General features: G+C 54.7%; 1 long non-coding RNA gene across 2 annotated transcripts; it reads right to left on the bottom strand.

Moving 5' to 3' along the window:
* Positions 1–2684: 2684 nt before the first annotated feature.
* Positions 2685–23045, bottom strand: LOC112959200. 2 transcript variants are annotated; one of them, XR_003251580.1, is made up of 3 exons: positions 22986–23045; positions 3255–3327; positions 2685–2876 (listed from the first exon to the last, which is right to left on the bottom strand). It is a non-coding gene; the product is annotated as an uncharacterized LOC112959200 (long non-coding RNA). The 2 variants fall into 2 exon arrangements; XR_003251579.1 differs by lacking the exon at positions 22986–23045 and having other exon boundaries at positions 3255–3355.
* Positions 23046–23320: the final 275 nt, after the last annotated feature.

Raw genomic sequence — 23320 nt, 5'->3', positions numbered from 1 at the left:
ATTTTATTTTATTTTATTTTATTTTATTTTATTTTATTTTATTTTATTTTTTTAATTTTATTTTTCTTTATTTTTCTTTATTTTTTACATTTTATTTTATTTTATTTTAACTATTTTGTTCTTTATATTATATTTTATTTTAACTATTTTGTTCTTTATATTATATTTTAACTATTTTGTTCTTTATATTATATTTTATTTTATTATTTTATTTTATTCTACTTCATTTTATTCTGTTCTATTCTTCTCTGTTTTATTCCACGTTTGAGCGCCCGGCATCCCGCAGGGCTGCGGTGCAATCAGCTGCGTGCACGTGCTGTGCGGGTCCCGCTGCGCCTCCTTTCTTCCCCAAGTGCCCCCCATGCCGCTGCTGGCACCGCTCCGTGGAGATAGCGACCCCCTGTCTCTGCCGATAAGGAGGTTGAGGAATTGCCGCCTTCCCCCCCTTTTTTTTTTTTCCCCCAAATAATTAGCACTACTTCAGAAATATCTGCTTGCAAAYCGCATAGTGTGCAGCTGCTCAGGGCTACTCTTACAGATTCAGCTACTCTTCCACTTCTCCTCCTTGAATGCGACAGGGTACCTCCTAATGCCCAGCTCCCCGTYTCCCAACCTTCCTGGGTCACCCCTGCACGTGCCGTTTTGACACACTTGGTACTTTTTTTGTATTTCACCTAAAAACACAGTCTTTCAATCGAGARCAAACATCCGTGGTTAATATTCAAACAAAAACCTGAGACTGAAGTCTTTGTTCTCCGTGTTCAGGTGTTGGGCTTTTTGGAAAGGGAAAAATCCGATGCGAGGTTCGGAAGCGCCGTGCGGGCCCCGTGCGCCCAACGCCGTGYGCGCTGCAATCCTGTCTGCGCTGCTGCAAACGGCTTTCACGCTCTGCAGGGTGGAGAGCTCATTGCCCATTAAATCTCCTTCCCTTTCCTGGTTTTTCTTTAATCAGCCGGAATATCACCTGGGTGGACACGTTCCGGCTACGTCTTGACGCTGTTTCCTCATGGATTTTTTTTTCAGGTGCGATGGGATCCCCAAATCCACTTCCCAAGTCACCTTCCTTCACGTCCGGACCAAGTTTCTAACTGTGTGGAGAGAAATGACTGAATAATCTACGGGAGAGATTCCTGCGGACGGAGCAGCCGCTCTTCATCCGGGCCGGCCGCCCCTTCCTCRCTCTCCCAGCCCCTCCTTGGGAGCAGCATCCCCCACTTTCTGCAGCACAGCAAAGGGCCCCATATCCCACATTTTCAGTAAAAATAGCAGCTCTTTTCTTTACTCAGGCAAAAACCACAGCACTGGGTTCTTGATCTTGGTTTCTGGTCTGTGTCTTTTGAAATTGCAATTTCCAAAGGGCCCGTTCCAGGGCCTGTTCCAGACCCCTCGGTCCTCGTGGCGGTTCCCGGGGCGGCGCTTGGGACGCGGCTGCAGCCGGACACGGTGGCGGCCGTGGGATCCGGAGCGGGGACAGCGAGGCCTGTTGCAAAAGGGTCTTCCTTCCCGAGGATGACTTGGCAGAACTGGTGCTTCTGCAGGCCGCGTTACGGGGCTGGAAAGGCAAATTACAGAGTGCAGGCATCCTGAGCAGCCCATTGTGGCGGGGTGTGGAGGGAAAGAGCAAATTCCAGGAAAACCAAATTTTGGTCACTGCTGTCCACAGATAGTCAGCTTCCTGGCTTTGGCAGTAGACAGCGCAGCAATATTAAAAAAAGGAAATTCCTGCAGAGTAAAAATAAATAAAAAAAAAAACCCTGATGGTTTCTGGGTTTCCAGGATCTCAGACCAGTGATGTTATTCTTTGCTGAATCATAAAAGTGCCTCAGTTTTTTGGTATGATGATGATGAACTAAAGAGCCAGCAGCAGCTGGAGCCTTTAAAGGCTGGGTTCTCATGTGGACGCTGGGTTCTCAGCTGCTGCTCGGCTGGTCTCGGGCTCCGGAATCAAGGTAAAAGCCATTTATTGGGCTGGTCATTCCAGCTCTTCTGCAAGGTGAGGTCCCTGCATCCGTGCTGCCCGGCCCTCAAGCACATCCAAGGATCGGTAGCTTCTCTATACTGCTTGCTTATGTCATGTATTTTATATCTGCGTTTTATGCGATTTTGATCTAGCACGAGCTGAGCCGTGTTCTTTCTCGGTCATATTGCAACCACGGCATCATCAATGACATCAAAATAAAACGGCTGAAGATACACGAAGGACCCGAAAATGAAATCCAGTGAGCAAGTAACTACGCAATTTGGTCTAGGAAATCCCCAAAGCCAAATGGAAAGCAGGTACCATTTTGTGCCTGTCGGAGAAAGCAAAGAGCATTTCGCCCTTGCTGCTTCAGAGTTTCGAAGCACCTCATAAATGTTAAATCTCTTCCATTTCGCATCCAGTTTGGCCCGGGCAGAGGGGTGCAGGGCAGGGGCTCTGGCACACGGGKCTAAGAGCTGCTGCTCGGGGCTGTCACTGCCCGTGGAGGCCACAAGTCCCCGGCCCTTTGGGAGGAGGTGGCCCAGCTCGGGGTCCATCATATGGAGCTAAGGCGCCTTCCCAGACCCCCTCGGTCATTCCCAGGGAGTCAGGGAGGTCCTGGTCCCGTCCTGTGCTTAACCATCTCCCCACACAGCTGCCTCCCTCTTTCCTTGTATCTTACTCATTCTTTCCTTTGAAAATCGCTTCCATGGACTCAGAGGCAGGTTTCTTGAGGGCACCGTAGCACTGGACTCGGTTTTCCTATTACTAATAGCGTTCCTAATAGTTTTCCTATTACTGGCAACCACTGCATTCCTTTTCCTCCGACTTGGGCAGCCTTTTGACTGCAGCTAAGGAGCTCGGCGCGACACCATCGGAGCAGGAATCCGAGCGCGCTCGGCCACGTCCAGTTAACCTGCAGGACGGAACGAAAAAGCCACCGGGAAGAGGGGTGAACAGGGGCAAGAGACATGTTTATACATAAGGACTTAGCGAGCAACTCATCAYGTCTTTTGGAAAAATCATTTAGAAGAAAATGGCCCAAAGTGCCCATGGCTTTGGAGGACCTTCAGTTCTAAGCACCGGAGCCCCATTTGGCTCCAGAGGAGCCTGGCCACTTTGCACCAGCTAATAACTTGGGCCAACACAGATTTAAATTCATTGGATTTTGTWTCAAAAGCATGAGAACACTTTTGTCCTGCTCTGTCATTTTAGCAGCTGTTTTTCTACCTTAGTTCCCTTTTCCTAACGAAATCTAAAATTAGCTCACATTTTCATTGACTCAAACTCGTACCATAGGCAGCCAGCCCCAGGTGAATGTTCAGTTTTGTTCCCAAATCAGGCGTTTCAGAAACCAGCAAATTCATCTGGTAAAGAAAGAAAGAGAGATTGTAGAGAAAAATGCAAAGCTGAAACCAATAAATTTCAAAAAGCAAACTGCGCTTGGAAAGCCCCCGGTGCAGATATATTTAGTTCATTTTAGGGGATTATCTGTGGTTGCCAATTTATGCAAATTGTTAAAAAAAAAAAAACGCACTGAAATTTTACATATATAAAATACTTCTTTTTTACAACACCCTTCCCTTGTCCATCCTTGGAGCCCTCTCGTGCCTTGCCCAGAACTGCTCTTGTCGCGCRCATCTCGGGCGCCCCGTTCTGCAGCCCGGTTGCGTGCCGGGGTTTTTCTAAGAATTTGGGGCTGCATGACGCTTTGCATTTGATGTGGCCACGCCAGCGCCTGGTACCTGCTTGCCAGGGCRAACTGGCAGCCCCGCCAGCTCAAGGCTTCTCGGCAGGGAGGGCAGAGGGGGGATTTGCCGCGGCTCAGAGCTGGAGCAGGGAAATTGCGGGATATACAGGCGGAAAGTGCAAGGCTGGGAGCCTACTGGTGCTGCCGCGTCTGCCCTTCCCTTCGCAGGGGAAAACGGGCGTCTGAATTTTATCTGATCAATGCCCCAGCAGTCCTGGTAGTTCTATATTATCCGTGTTTGCTTCTGCATTCGTGTCATCAGTAATTACTGCCCCTAACAACATACTAATGAGATATATTCTGCACAAAGCTGGGCAAGCAGCATCCCCAGGGCAAGRGGCGATTCGGAGGGCTCTTTCCAGCAGTACGTTTCTAGTTATTCCCATTCCCTCCAGCTTCTGGAAGYGGAATTACCGCTTCCTCCAGCTTCTGCTTTGCACTTGATGTGGACCTTACAGCCTAGGAGCTACTGCTGCTGCCCGTGCCCCCTTCCCTCCCGCAGCATCACAGCAAGAAGATGTTTATCCCATCCTAAGCCATCATAAACTGAGACCGTAGTGGTTTCCCTCCCCTCGACCCCAGCTCAGGCTGCACTTGAGCCAGAATTACCRTCCTTCTCACTTAGGCAGAAGAGCTGGGCAGGAGCAGCGCGAGGCTCCAGGCAGGACACAGCCTGCAGCRATTAAAACACGGGTTTCCTTCCCGCTGCGAACTGACAAACAAACAGGCTCCTGCAATCAGGCCTGGCTGCTTCTGACGTTATTTTGGTAGCGCTTTTGTTTTAAGGGCAGCAAGCAGACCGTGTCCCCAAAACAAGTGCTAGTGCCTGCATTCCGCCAGGGCTGGAAGAGCCGAGAGCAGGGGAAGCGGCCGCGGGCACAAGAGTTAACGTAGATATCTGGTCTGCGCTGCACAGCTCCTCGCTGCTGCCAGTATTTTGCAAGCTGGAGGAGGCACGGAGGGAGAAGCCGGTGTTCCCATCCCATCCAGCGCTGATAATGCCCAGCTGCAGAACTGCCCGTCAGCGGAGCTGGGGCTACCGGCTCCGCTTGGGAACCTGGGCACGGCCAGGCCTGCTGGAACTGTCATTGCCATTAAAATGTCTCCTCCTTCCCAATGTGTTTGAGCCCAAGCCCATTGTGAGGAGCAGAAAGATGCTGGCCCAGCAGCTCCAGGAGAGGCTGGAGGTGCTGGAGCCGCTGCAGCTCTTCTGGTCATGCACAACGTTACGCACAGCCAGATGGATGGCTGCGGCCGGCACGCTGCAGGGCTAATCCAGCAGTGCCGGAGGATGTCACCTCTCTGGGAAGGAAGGGTCTTTTCCACGTGTGAATGAGGGTGGAAGGCAGGAACACGAGCCCCGGGGGAGCGCCAGCGGGTCAGTGTGCCGGGCGGCGCTGCGCCCGCTGCTGCCTGCCCGCATGGCCCTGCCTTTGCTCTCCAGCTGGTTTTCAATGGAGATCTCTGGAGTCTCTGCCTTGGTTTTAACTCTGCCTGTGGTTTGCACTGGGTCCAGTTGGAGCCAACCTGGGCTCGTTACCGTGACCCTGGGGAGGGGAAAAGCAGCGATCCTGCTCTGCGACCCCGCGATCCCGCCAAGGAGCCGGTGCCTCACAGCCACGGAAAGCAGAGCGACTTGCTTCTCCTCCCAGCAGAGCTCCAGGCACTTCTTGCCTTCACAAAAGGCGAACGTCAGACCGGCAAGAAACACTGACTTCACAGCCCTGTGAAGGGCAGACAAGTGGGGAGCTGCACGTGGCCTCAGAAAGCCCAAGAGAGCCCGAGGAGGCGGCAGGCAGGACGAACCAGAGCTGGAACAAGGGCTGCCTCCTGGAGGGCGCCCGGCGGCCAGCGGATCCGCTTGGTCCCAAGCAGGGTCTGCATTATTTTCAGCGACAACGGAGCACTTTTGGAAACCTGCTGCCTCCCTTCCTGTGTCCACGATGAAGATTGCACAGAGGATGATTCTGGTTAGATTTACTAGTATTACCTGGTGGTCAATGTAATGCCCAGTCCTGGTTTTCTAACCCAAGCATCTCTGGGATGTCAAAGGGGACAAAACCTGATTCTCCTGCAGCATCTGCTTGGGAAAGACGTTTCCCAAGGCCTCGGTGTCGGCTCTGCTGAGGGGCATCAGCGCTCCACTCGCTGCGCTGGACAGAGCCCCGTTCCCGTGGTCCCGCTCCCGGGCGGAGGGCAGCTCTGCTCTCAGCTCTGCTCTCAGCTCTGCTCTCAGCTCTGCTCTTCGCTCCTGGTTGCCTGGTTCAAGCCGCGGCTGTTTGGTCACGGAGGGAATCAGTGGGTGCCCTCTGCACCCGCGGGATCAGCAGGAAGGGACGGTGCCACTGCACCAGGCACYGCCGAATGCCCGAGGGCCGCCCTCGGAACAACGGGACCAGCTCTGTGGCGGCAGGAGCAGATTCTAACCCCTCTTTGCYGGCAACTGCAGGGAGAGGAACGAGATCCGAGGCTTCTTAGTGAACTGCTGGGTCTGGGAGCGTTTGAAAGGTTTCCTAGAGACAGGAGCGCAGCGCAGGGCAATGTTCTCCACTCGCCCCAGCTCTCCCAGCTCGTGGCTCTCAGCGCAGCCGCCCCGGCGCGACCCTTGGGAGCCAGGCAGGCAGCAACCGGCGCTGGCTCCCGCCGCTTCCTCGGGCGCCCGCGMTGCCAACCGCCCGCGATTCCTGCGGAGGATTACGAGCCAAGGGGAAAGAAAGGCTCGGACAGTCTCTGGATATCAAGACTATCTCGTATTATAAGAAGTCTGAAAGGAGATGGGAGAGCAGCAAGGGATCTTGTGGGAGGTAAATTATCCCTCGTCTGCTTGCTGCCTTCCTCTGAGTCACCTAATGGGCTTCTCTGGGAGACGAGACGCTGTGAAGGAGCCTTAGCTCTGCTCGGCGCAGCAGTTTCCTAATTATCKGGTATATTTTAAAGTATCTTAGCAAGTCTCCCAAAGAAGAAAACGAGGAGCATTATCCCTCTTCCCCAGTCAATAGAGCATACAATAGAAATGTATAATAGAAGTTCACAGAGGAAAGAAGAGGTTTCTATTGTAAAGAGGCAGGAATTTGGCATCAAAAGCACCGGGATTCTTGTCTTAGCTTTTTGCTGCCTTGCTCGGTCRCTCCGGCAGACCACTTAGCCACTACGTGCCTCAGTTTCCCCCAGCCAAATGAGATAATGGTGAAAATGCAGCAGAGGGAAGGATATGAATCTACGCCAAATTCAGTGGAACTATGGCCAGCTATTCCAAAGTGCACGCGTGCAAGTGGAGCTCAGGTAAATGCATTTAGTCCACGCTTACTTGGCAGTGAGCCTGCTCTATTCATATTTAGGTGTTTATTCATTAATGCTGTTCATTCATTAATGGTGTTAAAGACCTTCAAGTTGCTCACAAATTCCCAGATGAAAGATGCGACAAGATTATCCTTGCAAAACAGCTCCATTTAGGCAAAGGATCTGATTCTCCCTGAAAATCACATCCTGTAATGGAACGACTTGGATCAGACCTTTGAAAAGGGCCCTAGTAATTAACTTGGTGTAAATTAATCAGCTTCAGTCAGGATTTAGAGACTTTAATTGCCGAGCAGTCGCTTTTGTAGTGCCAGCTCCCAGCGAGCCCTTTGAAGCGGCTGCCTCGGCGCAGAGGTGCGAGCTCCGGGGTTTGGGGGTCCAGGCTGTCATTTGCCTTCGGGTGGGTACAAAAGCACCTCCCAGCCCGAGATCTGAGCCTTTGGGGCCAGCACCSGGTACGCGCCCCGGCAGGGAGCAAAGAGGTGCCAGCGTCCTTAGGGAAAGCAGACAAAGGAGCTGAGGAGGAACAACTGCAGAGCGAGAGGGAGCAGGAAGGATTTAGGATCTGGTTTCCTGGGTGAAACCCTCCCAGCCCAAACAAAAGGGCCAGTCCCGGCGTCCCAGGGCAGTTCCCGTCTCCTCCTTGCCTTTGTGCTCACTGCCTCTCTGGTGGAGTTGAACTGCAGCTACAGATTGAGCAAATGCTGGAGCTGCCGTGCGGGAGCGGGCAGCRGCTCCTGCAATCAGGTGGGCTTCTCCATCTGCTCCATGTCAGCAGCTTTGCTCCTTCCACCATGCAARGGGTACTGCCGTGGAAATGCCATTTAAATGGCAATATTTCAATTAGTATTATGGAAAATAACCCCAGGTATTATAAAGCWTCTCGTGTGGGTGCCACAACCTCCCGGGCTCAGGCAGGATTTACCTGGACGGGACCTGCGTCTCCCGAACCCCAGCGCAGCGGCTTGCAGCCCCAGCCGCCGTGCAGGCAGCACGCAGATACGCTGCAAAAGTGACAGCACTAATAAAGAAAATGCTCATTACCACGTGAAGGGCAGGAAACGAGACTACTGCAATTAATTAAAGAAGGAAATCAGAGCCGGGTCGGTAGTGCCCAGAGAGGAAAAAAACAAGCTGGGGAATAAAAAATAGTGACATTCTCAAGGCCCACAGAGATATTATCATGGGTTGCAGCCCGGCTGACCCTACGTTACCGGGACGTGGCTACTGAAAGTGCAACTCCTTGAGGGCAGGGTGGAGCTGCCAACATCTGTACGGGCTCCCCGCCCGCCCCAGCAACAGCTGGAAACGGCTCGAGGGCCAGAAAAACCTCAGCCAAACAAGAGGCTGCGGAGGATGTTTTTCTCCAGCGAGCTGGGAAAGTGCTTTATTTTCTACCTGAAAATAAACGTGATGTGTTTTACATTCTCGCCGGTTGCTCGGTGTCTCCTCGCTCATCTCAAGGTCGCGCTGTCCCGCCCGTGTGCCGCGCTCTACGGTGCAGAAGAGGCAGGATTTGGCTGCGAGCGGGAGAAAGGGAATTTTTGCGGAGGCTACTGGACACAAACACATCCTGTGGTCCCCGCTGCCTGTCTGGCCCTGTCTGTGCGGCTCAGATTTACCGCAGCGGCTCTCCCTGTGCCCTGGCCCGGACTGGAGCTGGCCAGCAAACATTCTTCCCACCCCACAAGAATGTCCCTGTTGTGCACCAGGGTGAACCCAAGACCTTTCCGTTTCCTTGCACGTGGGGGTCTCAGTCTTCCATCCAAGCTCAAGGCTGTTTTCCTCCTGGAAAATCTTTACCTTAGGATATTTCACCCAGGATGCAGGGAGCAGGAAGGGGGAGATGTGCTCTTCTCCAGCACCCCAGCTCGCAGGCAACCTCCCTCCCTTGCTTTTCCCTCTCTCCACTGCCATTTGGCTGGTGTTTCCCCTTGCAGACAGCACCTTTAGGCGTCCGTGTGTAATCGTGCACCGCAGCGCCCGCGTTATCCGAGCCCTGAGGCCACCCTGCGACACACGGTCCGGCCAGGCGGGTCACAGATAAGCGGAAGGTCCCTTTGTGCTCCTGTCCCCCGGCCTCCCCGGCTTTCCTAGAATCGCTGCCTTCCCAAGGAGCTGCAAACAAACAGCTGCACGTGGGCAGCGACTGATAGCGCCTTGAGGAGCAGCTGGCGCTGCCCTTGGGTGCCCAGGGGGAGCAGCGGGTGCCCTGCGGTGCTGCCCGAGGCCCTGGGCAACCAAGGTGGGGCCAGCGAGGCCCTCGGCGTCCGTGGCGGCCTCTCCCGGGAATCCTCTCCGGGGCCCTAGGAAGAGCTGGTTGCACATGCACAGGGCCGCGGGGGCAGCGGGATCCCTGCCGGAGCACGGGACTAGGAAAGGGAGCGTGACTGCGAGCGGAACGAGCGTGGGTGTCGCTGCCCACCCCTCGCCTCGCGCCGAGGCTGGAAGAGACGAGTGAGTCACTGCGGGAAGAGCCGGCTGAGCTCGTTCATCACCTCTGGACCCGCACACGTACCTCGTGGAGGATGCGGGTCCTGCACGGCCCTTGACAACCTGTTTCCAGCGCCTCAGTTTCCCCTTTCGTAGCAGCTTCAGAAATTCATAAACTCATTATTTTTCCTATTGGGTGCCTTTTCTTATGTTCTGTTGTATATATATATGTTTTAAAATTCTTCCCTGGGCATATAAACACCAACTGCCCAAGGCTGCAGTCAAAGGCTTTCGCATGTCGTTGATTTATGAGGCCTCCATTCACTCCGGCCGGCCTCCCCCTCGAGTTCCCATGGGAAAAGCTGCTCCTCGCTTCCTATCCAAACCTCCGGTCGGGTCCGGCCGGGAGCGCTCAGGCACCCGCCACCTTCCAGCCTCGCGACAGCTTCCTCAGCAGGAGCGGGAGCGGGACGCGCTGCCTCCTGCGCGGCCGGGCCGGCCTCGGAGGAGAGCYGCACACGGAGCCACGTTCACGGGAAATGGGTTTTGCTTAGCGGGGTGGGAGCAGGGGAGAAACGCTGGGTATCCAAACCCGTGCCGAAYGCCGAGCGGGACACCAGCGTGGGCGGAAGTTCTGGAAAACATCCTACGTGCAGAGAGCAGCCCTGCCACTCCACGACCTCGGCAGCACTGAAATTCCCAGTCCCCCTGGGCTCCCAGGAGAGACTGCTCCCACAGCCAGAGGCTGGGACAGCACCCAAGCGAGCTGGGTTCAAGCCCAAGGGCTCGTGTAAATCAGTAAGTCTGTCTTTGCCTCAGTCCTCTCAGTGTAAACTGGACACAATGCCCAAGATATTTATCCTTCTTGTTCTGATTATCCCATCCTCTTCAGGCCATCGGTTCCCAGCCCTGCGGGGATGGAGGGCTCTGCRGAGATGCAGGGTCTCCCCTTCGCGGCACGGGAAGGTGCTAACGGTGCCTCCTTCCCCGGCAAACCCTCCCTGCCCAACTGTCTGCACAGCCCTGGAGATGGAGCAGCCAAGGCCTGCGGGGGGACCCCAAACCCTGGCGGGGCGCCCGCAGCCCCATCCCGGGGGAGCCGCCTCTCCGGCGGCAGCGCCGTCCCCCGCGTCCCTGCCCGTGCAGGGAGCTGCCTCAGGGCCGGGGCTACGGCGCGTGCCAACGAGAGGGAGGACATTGATCAAGACGCCGGCTCTTCCCAGGAACACATCGAGCTAGGAGCACTAGGTGGGGGTCCTCAAAGCTCATCCCGCTGGGACGACTCCTCGGAGAGCAGCCACGCAGTTCAGGGCATCAGCTGAAGTGCATGAAGCTGCAGAGCTTTCGTTTTCAGACATACACAGTTGGATATGAGCCCCGATCCTGATAAACTCYCCAAGCTAGGGACTGTGTGTCTGTATCTCTCTGAATCCCACAGGGCTCTGCTTCTCCGTGGGGCTGCCGGACAAAGCCCCGACCTGCCCCGTTTGGGACAAGCTCCCGGCTCCTTGCGGGGCCTCGCGCTCCAAGCACGGAGCCAGCGCGTGACAGCGGCAGCAGGGCTCAGCGCTGCCCTTCCCGCGCGCCAGCTGGACACGGAAGGCTCACACACCAGCCCAACGTTGGCCACCGCTTATGCCCTTGAGACCCCTTTGCTTTCAATGGGCTCCCATGTGCATCGCGAAGCCCATTGAGCCCCACAGTATGCAAACTTATTTTTACCACCATTTAGCTGACACACATGTTCAAAACGTGCAAGTGCTGCTTTACTTCCTGCAGGGGGTAAGTTAAGAAGGAGAAAATAGATGCTCAGCAACGATCTCCGCTCACCTGCAGAGATTGATGCTTGGATGCACAGCTGACAACTGCCGTGGTGCCCTAAAGCCAGGACCACCTCCAGYTCCTGCCACTTCTTGCACCTGCAGAGCCGGCTCAGGAAGGCCTTGCAGGCCCAGAAGGTGCCGAAGGGAGGCGAGTCTGGCTGCACGGGGGGATGCTCTGAGCTAGACCTGCAAACCACTGCTCTGGAGGCGTTTGAAAACACAGACCATGCTGGTCGTCCTCGGCCGCCACAGAGGCTCGCTGCATTCAGACCCAATTCAGGTGTGTCCTGTTTTTAACCCTTCAGCTCTTCTGAGAGCTAACAGGATTTCAAAGAGCTCTAACAGCAGCAGCAGAGCTGAGAAATAAATGCAAGCGAGGCAGCAAACAAATGCGGCACCAGTTCGTTGCAGAGCCACGGCAGCATGAACATTAAACAAAGCACCTCAATATTTATTCCCCTGTGTACACATCCCTGCCATATAAACATGTAAGATATTTCCAGCCCTCCYGGCCCTGGCACTGCCCGTCTCAGGCCCCACTAAGGGTCTTCACGTGGTGGCAGCACCTGCATTCCGGGCAGGGTGGATGCTCCGGCTGCTCATGTCGGTGCTCCCGCTTTGGGGTGTCACAAACGATACTGCAATTCTGCAGCATCTCCCTGCGTTCAGCAGTGCGGTGACACCGAGCAAGAGACTTGGAGATTGGTCCCCTRTCACACCGGGGCCACAGCCACGTCCTGAGCAGCCAGCGCTGGCTCTGCAGCGGCACAGAAAAGCACTGAGGTTGCTTCTGGGCGAGGAGCAGAAGCCTCATCCCCCAGCAGAAGAATTTGGGGAAATCTCTGCAAAATCTCTGAGACTTTCTGGGGTATTTCCAGTGGCGAGGCTGACCTGGGCTTTGATTGTTAATTAAACTAAATACTTCAGTCAGCAAAAATAAGGGCAGATCTCCTGTATTTATTTATTTTCTGGGTCAGGCTGGAAATCTAAACAGGGCTSGTTAGAACGGTGCTTTCCATAATCCCGGTGTCCATCCGCGCTTGCCTCTGCACAGCTTCTCTATCGAGCCCGTGCGCATGGAAACCTGAGCTGTCCTGATGGGAGCAAGTGCCTGAAAACTCGTGTTTGGGGCTGGTTTCAAACAAGAAGCCCTCACCCAGCAAAGCCCAGGCAGCCAAGGAGCAGCATTTACCCGGCCCGGGGAGGYGTCACCTCTGCTCTTGCGATGGAGATGCGGATGGGGCAGGGTTAGTATCTGCAGTAAAGGCAATCTGGGCTTGACCTTGGCGTGTGGCTGTTGACAAACGCCAAAAGCCAGCGCGGAAGGGCACAGATCTCATCTCTTGGGCCTACCCTCGTTTCGGGCAGGGGTTGTAAATAGCTCGCTGGCTGCTACGCCCTCCCCTCCGCTGCTGGCCCAGCTACAGCCGCACGGGCTCGTGCAGCCTCTACCCCGCCTAAGAGCGAGGCCGCGGAGCCAGCGCTCCCGCACCAGCCTTCCTGCAGCAGCGCTGACTTCTGCTCTCACATAGGAAGTTGATAAAAACCTCACTTGGTTGCAGAAAGAAAAGAAAAAAAAAATCAGATTTCAACATGTTTCTCAAAAGGGCTCCGACGCCCAGCAGCCCTCCTGGCATTAACCCGTTCGCAGACGCGGGTCTCTTCCCGCTGCACCTGGGGCTGACACCAGACACCCTCTCTGCGCCTCGCTCAGCCCTTTCGGGGCTTTTCTTCTCTCCAAGCTGTTGCTTACATTCTCTTGAAATGTTGTTTTTATCTCCGGACCTATCACACACAAAATCTGCTTTCATCGATAACCAGGTTGAGGGGTGGAGGGAGGAAAGGGGGGCGGTTTGGAAAAACTGCAGTCTCAGTTAACGTGCAAACCCACTGCAAAAAGATCTGCAGAGAAAGGGGGAAAAAAAGGGAACAGTGCCAGGCTGGGTGGCAAAAACCATCAGCCCCTCAGCAAATCGCTCAGCTCCGAGCCAGGGATCASAGCCAGGATCCGCTCCTTGGGATCTACAGGGACTTTCTCACCTTCAGCTTCCTGCTCTGAAGCCCTGATCCAGACAGAGGCATCACGGCAGTTTCATCTMTTCTGGGTCTTGCACATTTTACACCTGGATGCAACATTCCTGCCTGCCATCCTAAGTGAGAATGGCCTCTGGAGCTGGGAGGAGAGGCAGAATTCCACGGGGGATTCCAGGGATCCCTCCTCAAGCCCCGCTGAGCCCACAGGACATCTCAGCACGAGCTCTGTGGCCCTGTACTGTGATACTTGGCGTTTCCCACGAGGATCTAAACTGCAGTGGCTCTTTGTAGACCATTGGTTTGATGGCTCCACTGTGGAGGCCATAATTTTAGTGTCCTTCTTGATAGATATAAAAAATGGCCCTTTGAGACAGCAGTTTTCAGCTTTTTTGTCCTTTTACACTCCTGCGCTGCCCCACAAAGATGGTGCTTGTGTTGACACTGAGGGCAGAGCCACGAGGCTTGGCTGCAGCAGCCCAACACGCGTGAGCTGCTCCTGCCCTCTGYCCTGTCCTGCCTGCCACGCGAAGGACAGAAACCCTTCGCAAAAGGTCCCAACCATCCGACTTTCCACCGTGGCAGGATCCGGGCAACTCGCTTCCCGCCTGCCCGCGCTGCTGCCTGTGGATTTCCTGGCTCTCCCGCACGCACGACCCAGAACGGGGCTGGCTGCCTCGAGCGAGCAGGTGCTCCGTGTTTCTCATCCCCTTCCCCGCTTTTCTCTGCGTGTCCTATATTGGTCGGTGATTAAATCAAACCTGTTTAACCGCCACAGCCAGATGTGGGGACCCCGTTCATTTGTTACGGAAAAAGAGGTAAGAAAAGGAAAAAAAAAAAAAAGAAAGAAAAGAAATTGCCTGCAGTGACGGTTGTCTGCACGTGACGTGTGACCTGCAGCCCTTTGTATACCCTGAAACCACAGGATCTGCTCTTGGGCCGTGGGAACTTGATGCATCAGACCCTGAGAGACCCCGTCTTAAATATTCACCCCCAAAGATCTTGCTRCCCCCAGGCTGAGGACACAGATGCTCCACCAGACTTCATGTAGAATCATAGAAAATATCCGACCTAAATCTCCCCTGGGGCAACTTAAGGCCATTTCTCCTCGTCCTGTTGGTGGTTGTTTTGGAGAAGAGACCGACTCCTGCCTCACTGCAACCTCCTCTCAGGTAGCTGTAGCGAGCGATAAAGTCTCTCCTGAGCCTCCTCTTCTCCAGACTAGCTAATCCCAGCTCCTTCAGCCGCACCTCACAGGGTCTGCGCTCCAGACCCTCCACCACTCTCCATACAACCCTCCCACCGAACCCAGTGCAGATCTCAGTCTTCCCTGGACAAGGAGMTTTTTCCAGCACTGACGCAGCCTCTCATAAACCCATCGACAAAACTCCTTGCTGCTCCCGGCCCCAGTGAGCCCCTTCCCTCCATCCCCCCGCACAGACCGTTTCACGGTCACCTAAAGCTTGTCCCAGCTCTGCCCCTGCTGCCCTGGCCCAGCCCAAGCGGCTCCGCTCCCCACGCGGGCCTGTCCCCCTGCGCTCAGCGACCACCGTCTCCATCAGGATCCACGGCAGCTCCTACGGCCACGACCAGTTCTGGCTGTGACACCAGCATCCCTGGGGGATCCTCACAGGCAGATCCGCAGGGCACAGCGGTGCTCCAGGGAGCTCTGGCGTTTCCCAGCACACTGGCATTAACCGAAACCTCCACGGTGCCCGAGGCCGCAGGGAGMCGCGTGGCCAGGGGTCAGTGAGCAGGGCTGCTAAATCCACTGGGGCAMCTTCAGGGAAATTCAGAGCCAGGGAGGAAGAGATGGAGACAGGAGGAAGGCAGGGAGATGCTGCCCATGCCGGAGCGGCGAGGTGAGCACAGAGGCAGCAGGGAGCTATCGCTGCCTCCCAGCTGGTGCCCGGCGYGGGACAGGCTGCGGGGCAGAGCCTGGTGCTAACGGGGCTGTTGTCTGCGCGCCGCTTTATCGGCTGCTGCTGCTTCTTTCTGTCTTTCTGATTTCCAAAAAGGGCGGGAGATGTCACAGAATCAGCAGCACATCCTGAACAGCTGCTGCCACCCTCTATCTCTGCCACCCTGCTGCGTCTCCCTGCAGCTTCTGATCCCTCCCAACAAACTGCTCGGCAAGGCTCGCGTGCAGGGCCYAACCGTGGCCTTGGGAAGCTGCACTTTTCTGTGGGAATTCAGCTCAGGATCCCTTTAGGTCTGACCAGTTCAAGACTTCTGCAGTCTGACACGCTTTGGAGCCCACAGAAAGGACCATGCAAGGAAAATGGAAGTAGGTTTACTGCACGGCATGACCTGGAGCCTCTTTCTTTCCTCTCAAAGAGGCAAGAGTTGGTGGGAGAGGGCAAAGAGGGTTCTCAAAGCCCACGGCGTTTGATGGRACAGCTAGTGTGCAGATGGCCTGACCCCATTTTGGCTGGATAATGGGATTCTTCCACCACCACAGAGAGTAGGAGGGATAAAGACACACAGAGTTGCCTGAAGCTGGATGGATCCCTCCCAAAAGCTGTTTTCACTGATGGTTCTTCAGCTATTTCCCCCCACGCACACCGTTTCAGATACAGAGAAAGACAGACACAGAGAGGGAAGTGCCTTGCCGATACAAAAGCAAGCGGCAGAGCCACCGAGCGCAGGGTTTTGGTCAGTGCGCCCAGCAAGCAGCACCCAGCACAGAGCACTCGGCAGCAGCGCTGCACCGGGGCTCACTCCAAACGCGCCCAGCTTCGCCCGCCGCTGCGGGCGGCACTGCCAAAAGCTGAGAGAGCCTCTCGGAGGAAGCCGGGACAGATCTAGCAAGTTGCATCYGTGCCTCAACACGGTCTCATGCGTACGGGCTGCTCAGAATCCATTCAAACAGTCCTTCTGTAGCTTGGGAAACACAGAGAGCTCCTCAGGCGACCCCAAATCCGGCTGGGAAGCGCAGCTTTGCACAACCTCAGCTCAAGGACTCTATTGGAGGAATTTTCCAAACTTTTATGTTCTTCCTGCTGTGAAGTGGAGCCAGTTCAGCCCACTCACAGCATGGCCCAGGAACTACACAGGCTGCCCTCAGATGCTCCCTGCCCCAGCAGAGCAGTTCCCTTCTCCAGATGCGCTGTGGATACTCCACCTGCCCACCTGCATTCCTGGGCCTGCGCGTGGARGAGCAGGATTCCTCCCCCCATCCCTGCCCCGAAAAGGCAACACCCTCCGTGTGGTTTCCTGAAATGACAGATATTTGTCAAAGACAGCAGTAAGAAACCCCGAATGTGGTAAAGCGGCCTCTTCTGAGCCGAGCGAGCTGCCGGGGCTGCGGGGAAAGGCTGTCGCCCTGCGGCGCTGGCAACAACACCTTCCTCTTTGCACAACACCAAAGGCACACGCGGCGTGGAGCGCGCAGAGATGGGCTTCCTCCCCGAGCTGCTAGCTGCGCCGGCCTCAGGGCCACAGGCAGCAGGAGACACCGTCCTGGCCTCGGGGCCGCTCTGGTGCCTCCGCGCGGGGCTCCCGCCGCGCCGTGAGGGATCTCCTCCGAAAGCCGGGGCGCCGGGCCCTGCAGGAGCCGCCGGGGAGCCGGGCAGACGGCCGAGGTGGGAACGGCCCCAGGCGAGAGATGCCACATGTGAGACACGGGGACAGCTGTTGCAACTGGGCACTGCGTCTGCCACATCTTAGGCAGAGATGAGCAAGGAGAAAAGGCAGACTCAGAATTTGACCAGTGTTAGTCAGACCTGTGGCTCTCATTACGTGGCTTCAGTCGCTATTATGGGTCACAAAAACTCCCAAACTTTGGGCAGGCTTGATGGGCTGCAGCTCAGGTCTACCTTACTCATCTCCTCCTCCTGGGGAGGACAGACAGAGCTGCAGGGACAACAGAGATGGACCTTTTGTCTGCAATACCCCTCCTGTAACTTAATTAATAGAGGAGAACTCGATTGCTGCACTTGAACAACCAGTCCCTGAAAAAGAGGGCAATGCATTGGAGTTTTCCAGACTCGCTTGTCTCCAGCTAATCCTGCTCCTAATGTTTGGTCCGGGAGATGTTAACAGCACAGGCCTCTGGGCTCAGTTTCCTCCTCCAGTCCCTCGCAGGCAGGGAGGGAAGTGCAGACTGTGCTAGCGAGGACAGGACAGCGCGGGGTTGGGCTGGGCCCTAGAAGGGCCCCTGCCCTTGCACCTTAGAGGGCCCACAGAGGCTGCAACCAAGAAACATCTTGCAGGAAGACAGGGTAGACAAACTCCTTGAACTCGGATAAGAGAGGAGAGGGAAGGAAAATAAATAATTTTGAGAAGCAGAGACAGGAGTGACTTGTTGCTTAATAATAATAATGAGCTAGAGACATTCTGGGCTCCCCAGGACAAGAGGGATGTGGAGCTTCTGGAGAGGGTTCAGCGGAGAGCAACAAAGATGATGAAGGGACTGGAGCATCTCTTGTATGAGGAAAGACTGAGCGAGCTGGGCCTGTTTAGCCTGGAGAGGAGACTGAGAGGGGATCTGATCAACACGTATAAGTGYCTGAGGGGAGAATGTACAGAGGAAGGGGCCAAACTCTTCTTGGTGGTGGCCAGTGACAGGACAAGGGGTAAGGGGTACAAGTTGAAACCCAGGAGGTTCCATCTCCATGTGAAGAGGAACTTCTTTAGTGTGAGGGTGCCAGCATCCTGGCACAGGCTGCCCAGGGAGGCTGTGGAGTCTCCTTCTCTTCTGAACCTGCCTGGATGTGACCGGGTGCCCCATGTTCTCGGTGTCCCTGCTGGAGCAGAGGGTTGGACTAGATGATCTCTGGAGGTCCCTTTCAACCTCAACTATTCTGTGACATACACTAACAGGCTCATACTGCAACAGACAGAACTACAGACGAGCTCTGCAGGGCAGGGACTAAGAACTCACCGACTCRCACGTTCCTGGGTGAAGACAGAGGCAACAGCTCTTCTCCAGGGTGCAGGTGCACCCCAGGTCTGGCCTGTCCCAGGGAGCTGGGGACACTTTACTCAGAACAGGGATGGGAGGCAAAATGGCAGCACGCAGACACACCTCGATGGGGTGGAAAGTTTGACATCTCCAGCATAGAAGGAGAGGTGAGGAGCTGGGTTTTGGTCTGTCAGGTCTGGACTGCATCCTCCAAACCTGGCACTGCTCCACTGCCTGCTCTCTCAAACTCCAACACTTGCTCTTCTCCAGAAGGTAAACCTTATATCTAACTGATGGAATAACAATTATGGAGTCCACCTCCTTCTCCAACATTTCTAACAGGGCTTTAAAGAAAGGAAGGGAAAAGAATGGGGTGGAAGAGCCACTGAGTCACCAACGAGGCAGGCCAGAGAGCTGCAGCAGTCCCCAGCGCAGGCCAGTGTGGAGGTGTGGGCTTCATGCCTGCTGGATTAGCCATGGCACTGCCCCAAACACAGCTACAGGCTGCTGCTGGAGTGGGAAGGAATGCTTTTATATGAACTTGATAATGTTGAAATAAAAAGCCCAGCAAGCGTTTCCCCAGGGCCACTTTCACCAGTACAGATGGCCTCCGTCATTCCAGTTTGGCCAAACGCAGCTCCCGGGATGTCCCTGGTGTTGTAAGCTCGTCCTTAGGGAGTGCATCTTGCAGACAAGTGACCCTGGACTCATCACATCCGTGATCTGGGCACTAAGAGTAGAGGGATCGTCTGTGTCTAGCTCAGGAACCCGGAGCTGAACTACAGCACRATCCTTTAGGAAGACATGATTCGGAATCCAGACACGTTGGAGAGTCTGCCGCACCCTTGAGAGGCCTAATTAAATTCCCCTATGAAAAGGTTCATCTTATTTCCTGTTTTAACTGTGCAGACCTGCAATTCCAGCACCTGGATCTTGTTRTACCTCTGTTTACAAGATCAAAGAGCCCTCTGCTATCAGACACCTTCTCCCCTTTTAGTGATTTGTAGATCCAGCTAAGAGGCTTTGAGCTTTGCCCTGAGAAACTGTCCGGAACACCTAACTCGGGCATTTTGGGATATATTTTGCATTCTGGAAACTTCTTGGCACCTCTCTGCACGTCTTCTATCTCCTTCTGGAAATGTGGACAGCAGAAGTCCAGCTGTGGAGCCCCAGGGCTACCCAAGGAGCTCACTCCTTGCCACCAGCCAGGGCAGGGCAGCCCATGGTGCCAAGGCACCAACATCAGATCAGCAAAGCTGGCTAGAAACCCGTGTGGGTGACACCTCGAGCAGCTCCAGTTCCCGTTCACATCCACACCCAGCACTACCACCACTGCTGTCAGAGGGGATTATAATACTGTAACAAACATGAATAGCACCTGTCAAAATAATAAATAATAGACCTTAGCAGGAAAGTGGCTGCTAGATCTCTGCATCTGGCTCTTATCTCTGCAAGGCATGAGGCAATGTCATCAGGAAAGGAATGTTCTCGGATGTGCAGTTTATTCCCCTCCTTCCCAGCAGCAGTTTCCTCTGAATATCAAGTGCTGACCACTGTCGGAAACCGCATGACGAAGGAAACTCAGCCCTGGACAGCCAGGGAATTTGGAGCTCTTCAGCAACAAACGGCTGCAGAAGAATTTTGGATGGGGTCCTGACAGCTAATGGGTGGCAAAGTCTGCAAGTGAATTCGCTGCTGGTGGATTCTTACGTCTGAAATAAGTTGCCTGGGAATAAGGACACGCTGGTGGCAACCTGCCCTCTGGTGGTGACGGCACCAGGGTGGCTCTGGGTGCACCAGGAGGTGGTGGCACCCAGGAGCAGGCAGAGGGGAGCACGTTGCCCTCTCTCAGGGCCTGGTACTGCTGGAACATCCACCTCCATCGCTTGCTCTGMGCCGGTCTCCAATGCACATGGTCACTCGCTGGCAAGCCAGAGACACTGCAAAGTTTAAGGGACATTAGGTCACTTAGCCTGATTCCCCATCTAACACAYGCTGCAAAATTTCAGCCCTACATTGAGCTCAGTGATTTCCATCTGACTAACCAGCTCTCCCAAAGCACCATTTGGAAACACCAAGGTCACAGCGCCAGAGTCTTCTGCTATCTCTTCTGTATCAGTATCTGAGCACCTCCCTGACTTAAAATGCCAAAGTCCTGCACTTCCCATAGCCAAAGAATCCAGAGCCATCAGTTCCTGCCATTCCTTTTAAACAATAAYTTTATTAAGCTTCATTGCTTCTCCCTTGGGATTGAAAGCACCTGAATAAATGGTGACACCGTGAGCTTAATGGGTTCCTGTCCAGGGCCACACAACTGTTCAGCCTGAGCAGACCTGGGAACCCCAACTCCTAACTCTTCTTCAAAAGAAACTGCGTGTGATTCAGCCAGACAACATAAAAGCACATGAAACTTTTTTTCCTTTATAAATTTGACACCCATCTGAAAATATTTTCTTTTTTGCTGCTAAAATGAGAAACAAGAGGGAACGTTTCAGTCCTTGGGAAAAGTCAGTGTGCCCAGGAAGGCGCACRGACTGTCACCATCCTGCGGTTTTAGCTTTTGCTGCCAGGTTACTGATTCCCCAGTGCTCCGGTGGAAATTGGCACATTAAGTGGGCAGACTGTTCCAGTGGAAATGTCACCTCCAGTGCCACATGGTCTCAGCAATACGGGCGTTTGCCTTCACCTAGGGTGGCAGAAAGGGCTCCRTGGTTCCCCCTATTTCCAATTTCTGTCCCTTTCAAATTGGATCCCAGGCCACATCTTTTAAACAGCCCTGATGTACTCCCCGGTTTAGCCAGGCCCCTCCAGCCTTGGCTGGCTACTCGCCTCTAGTGGCTGCTATCACTTATCAGGGGACATGCAAGAATGCCCCAAATCATTGAGCCACTGGACTTCCGTGGAAGATCTTTCCTCTCACTCCATGAGAGGGCAGCTCAAGCCATGGAAGGGCATAAGGAACAATTACAAACTCCTACTGCAAGAAGGGAGGTTGACCCCCTCATCCCAGGGCTATSTGCAAATATTTACGCCACTGGATTCCTGCCAGGCTGCCGGATGCTCCTGGTGGAATCAAGCAGGAGGGGGAGAGCTTTGCAAGTTGCTTTGCCACCAAGAAGAACATTTTCTCTCTCATGGAGCTTCCCACCRAAAGCATTGCAGAAGGAGCACCAGTACTTACAGCTGGGAAATGAGAAGCAGGAGTCCCTGGCTGCGCAGCCAGGATTCGGGCCTGGGTAACACGCTGCAGCCCTCGGCCTGCCCTGCCACCCCTCGCTGCAGGGTTCTCCCCCCTCAACCAAAAACCCCAGCAGCGCAAAGAGATGGAGACTTCAGCGACAATTCTGTGTTCTGAATGCAGCTATAAAGCGACTTGGAAAGGGGGAAATAAAGACAATTCCCAAGAGAGTAAAGAAAGCAGCCAGCCCAAGGCTGCACAGTGTTCTGTTATTTACACAACAGCTCCCCGGCGTGAATAAATGAGGTAGTGCAGGAGGAGTCAGCTGAACCCTCCACTCAGAGGGCATCCACGGGGCAGGAGAGGCCAGAAAAGCTCAGCTGGAGCACGAACTAAACACTCCTGCTGGACACAGGGCTGTGGGAGCACAGAGGAGTGCGCCCAGGCTGCTCGGGAAGAGCGGATGCCCTCCATGCTCATGGATGGAGACAAGTCCTGCACCAAGAAGATCTCAAGATCCCCGGGGCAGGGACAGACTCACGGATAGGGCAGGTCTCCGGCCCCAGGGCAGGAGAAAGGGCTCTGGTTTCAGCCCTTCTTCAGGATTCTTTGTTTCACACAAAGCAATTCCTGGTTAAATGTATAAGGTCTCCCGAAGGCTGGATTAGTTCTTTCTGGGAAAATGCTGCAAATAACAGGTTGAAAGACAACATTAGAGTATTGGAGATGAGAACAAGAAAGGGCCAAGTCCTCACACAACTAAACAGCCCGGATTTAGAGATCAGTTATAATACTGTGCACTGATCTYGTACCCCTCACGAAAATCTGAGAGAGAAGCCACTGGGCTCCTACCCGCCTGGGATCCATCTGCCCAACATATTTTGGAGCCTGTTCACTCCCTACTAAGGATTATTTGGGTTTTTTTTTTTCATGATTTGTTTTGGGATATTATGAGGAAAACAATGCCACCTCACTAGTACCCTGACGCACACAACTACTCATGAGCAAGGACGGGCATCCATGGTCCCTTCCCCACACTTGTTCCTTGCATTGGCTGCAAGAGCGACTGCACATGGGCTGGATGCACCCGAGAGCACTTGAGACGAGGAGGCAGGGCAGAGCAGCGCTCCCCACCATACTGGTACCACGCTTGGCGCCCTCCAGGTTGAAATTCCACCTTTCCTCCTACGGATGCTGCCGGCTCAGCTTGAGCCCATCTTTTCCCTACAGGCAGTAATAGTGCACGGGCGTTTTTTGCCCAGACTTGCCAAGTTTTACTCATCTTTCCATCCAAACACTTTGGATGAGGCAGAAGTTAACCAGCAGAGGTAAAGCTACCACTATTAGGCCCTTGCAGCTCTCCTCTTTAAGCTCCCTCTGCCCCAACAGCTCATTTCCCAGGGTCCAGGCCCCCAGAAGTCCCTGAGCTGGAAGCACCCTGCAGGATTCATGGCAACTCACAAGCACAGAGCCAACCCCTTTGCCAGCTCCAGGGGCTTTCAAGATCTTGGGTGCAATCCCAGCCAACAGCTTCAGCCATCCCGAGCCCTCGGGGCGCAGGATCACGCTCCTCCTGGCAGCGTTTCAGGCTCCGCGCTGCCTCCTACCTTTGATGGTCAAGACGCTCGCCCCTGCAGACATGTTTGCTTTGAAGAGTCCATCCTCCTCCTCCCGCCGCCTCGCCGCGCTCCTGGCCGCTCCGGCGCGTGCGGAGCCGGTGCCGTGTGGAAGCCGCGTCGCCACCCGGACCAAGCGAGACCAGGACCTGTAACTTCCAGCGCGGCGGCTGTTGTTTACRCCGACCGTCCTGCGCTCGGCGGCACTTGCTGGCCCTCGCGGGGCTCTCCCCCACACGCAGGAAGCCGGGGCTGGGGGCCGCGAGGGGGGGTTTCCTGCTCTGTTCGCTCACACAYGCGTAACCGGCACCCAGGCTTTGATGGAG

This window comes from Nothoprocta perdicaria, unplaced genomic scaffold, assembly GCF_003342845.1.
Source record: "Nothoprocta perdicaria isolate Ctin4 unplaced genomic scaffold, notPer1 scaffold_97, whole genome shotgun sequence".
Taxonomy (NCBI): Eukaryota; Metazoa; Chordata; class Aves; order Tinamiformes; family Tinamidae; genus Nothoprocta; species Nothoprocta perdicaria.
Note: the sequence above shows the minus strand (reverse complement) of the source record. Positions and strands in the feature narration are given on the sequence as shown.